The sequence below is a fragment of the Rhyacophila brunnea genome, unplaced genomic scaffold, assembly GCF_057557595.1.
Source record: "Rhyacophila brunnea isolate RB1 unplaced genomic scaffold, BYU_Rbru_1.0 scaffold_6, whole genome shotgun sequence".
In the NCBI taxonomy this organism is placed as follows: Eukaryota; Metazoa; Arthropoda; class Insecta; order Trichoptera; family Rhyacophilidae; genus Rhyacophila; species Rhyacophila brunnea.
In genome coordinates this window covers 20,378,636-20,381,661 of record NW_028233276.1, presented here as the reverse complement: position 1 = coordinate 20,381,661, position 3,026 = coordinate 20,378,636, and positions in this window count along the sequence as shown.

Sequence of the window (3,026 nt, the reverse complement as noted above, 5' to 3'; positions counted from 1 at the left end):
AATTTGATGATCATTGGGTAAATATTACTATGAACAACTATTTTCGACCATGAATTATAATCAAAATAAATAAATTAATTAGTTAATATCAGATAAACTAAATTGTAAAAAAAAGATTGTTTATCAAGTGTGTAAATTTAGAAAATATACGGTCAGTAGGTACTTAATATTTTTTTAGTAAATTTACAATAAATCATTGTCTATTTTACTTATCTATCAGCTAACACATGACTGTTTCTTTCAAGGTTTTGCATAAAGTTTGACAGACTTGTAGTAAAAGGTCCTAAGGACCTCTAGGTCGTGGCACAAACAATGATCCATAGTACTTTTTACTTACAAATTATGGAGTTTATTTAAATTATATAACAGGTGTTGTCCAACATGATACCATTTCCATAATCTAGCATGCTTACAAATCTCAATTAAAATATTACCCAATTTAAATACATTACGCAAACCTTGAGGGCAAGAGAATACCTGAAAGGTGACTGGTTGTAAAGAGATGGCTGGATTGCACTATAGGAGATTTGGTGATGTTAAGCAATTGGAAAGTGATAACACTGGGTCGTCCGAGATGGAAAAAAATTCTGAGGATGATACCGCCAAGAGTTGTAGTGCCAAAAATTACATTAGGTACTTAATTTAAAGTTAATAAAACAAAAAACGACAAAAACGTTCTCATTTTAATATCTTTATCTTACTTTCAGAACCTCCAAATGACCAGACTGTCACCACATTTGTCAACATGAATTATCAGCAGAATTTGCAAATGGTATGCTCTTTAATTGTTACCAAGGCTCACAGTTGTAGGATGAGGAGATCCGACGGTCAGACGTTCATTCTTGAAGACGGTATTCTAAATGGACGCTATTCATACTACGGCAACGGCTTATCGTAAGTATACAATAGGAAAAACTTTCTCACATTTCCAACTTGTTTCTGCCTGTTGGATATTGTTATATTTATGATGAACTGTATTCAGGTTTTTAGAATAGAAACAACGTGCCCGGCTGTCAACACGGAAGAGTGAAGTAATTTATTTCCTTTCATAGACAACGCAAGTCAACAAGCTTACATCTCTACATTATAGATGGCGCTAGTGGTAAATACATGGTATTTTGAGCATATTTCAACAGATATAAGCCTTTCCTATTTTTGTCTACTTTGCTCAGTATAGGTCCTTTTAGTTACAATAGTTAGTACAGTTGTCTGTCTATACTGAATAGTTTTTTTATACTGTTCATAGAATTCAATATAAGCTTCAATATAGTTATTATCCTCAGATAATAGATTCTCTTTTCTCAAAGAAGGAAGAGGATAAGTACACATAGTTGTATTAACAAGTACAATCAAACCTAAAAGTTTCTAAACTGACTTCATAATAATTACAAGACAAAAAGAACTTTTTATATATATACCATGTTTTTAAATTTCTGTTGAATCATATAAACTTGACAATTCTATGTATTAATAATTTAGGACAAATAAGGCAATTGTCAACAAATCATTTTTTTGCTATTTTGCAACAAACAAACAAACAAACAAACAAATATAGAATACTGCAATGTCATTTTGATTTCCATAGTAACGCACGTATATATTAATAATTTAGTTGCTAGGACCACCCCCTTAGCAACCAATAATAGTGGATTGGATTACGGATTTCTTCCGAAATAACTTTTCATACAAAACAGAATTAACTGAAAATGAATTCAATTCTACTTAAAGATGGCTAAAAGTATTAAAAGAATGCATTGGCATTGTGTTCTGATATATTTTAAAAGTTTCAAATGTCTAGCTAGTCGTGAAGTTAGTTAAAAATCGATTGCAAGATTTGTACCGGACAAATAAGAATACGAGCTAAGAAAAACGTTGTAAAAATAGAATAGCCTCATAGTTATACATTTTAAATTGTTTAATTTATTTTGTATTAATATTACAGACGTGATTTAAATAACAACACAATATTTGATTGTGGTATTGAAATAAGTAATCCGACAAAAGAAGATTTGACCAACTGGGAATGTACCATTGTCCACGGGGAGGACAATATTATTGAAACCGGAGGAGTAATCAACATTTTCATTACACCAAATGACACAGAAGGTAAAGAAACAACAATAAATTATATTACATATTTATTGAATCTGTAAAAGAAATGGGACTTAACCCATTCAATTTAAAAATAAATTAATAAGTCAGCTGTATCAGAAAAATACTAAAATACAAGCATTTTGTCATACTATTTGTCATACTAAATCAAAGGCTGTTTATCTGCCGTACCTAAAAGTCTGAATATTAATAAACGCTTATAAAATAATCCTAAAACCAATATATAACCGACACTGCACCATCCTCGATCGATGGTAAACTTATGGTATGAAACCAATGACATATTAAATGGACGACTCACTTCATACCCGGCGCGCACGAGAAACTGTGCATGAAAGTCATTCACAGATGTATAAGTAGATGTCACGTGACTATTGACGTATCCGTTTCCATTATGAGATACAAGCTTCGAGAATTTATAGTAATATAACCTTTATTGTAATGGCGTATTAGTGTCATGACTCATTGCGTTAGAAACAGATTCTCGGTTACTTACGACTTCTCGGAGATTAGACGCAAGTGAGCTCAGCGAATCACAGGCGACTGACTGTCCAATGGTTCCTGTCATTCAATTGCATTGAATAAACATTCATCAATATCTTAAAATGGCATTTTATAAATAATAAATAATACTAACACATGCAAAATGATATCCCATCTTTCTTGGAGTGTTTAGTAGATTTTTTTACAATTTTTAACTAGCCACATTGGCATTTTGTAACACAATAATAACGGTGGAGTCGAAACCTGACAGTCAGAAATTTTGTATGGGCAGACCCAGCGGTGTCGCCAGACCGCTTGCAAGCAGAATGTTCATTTGAGCGTAGGATACCGATATTAAAATATGAATTTCGCCATCCGGCAGACCCGACACAAAGTGAGTGTCATTTTATTTTCTAGATGCTTCGTCCATA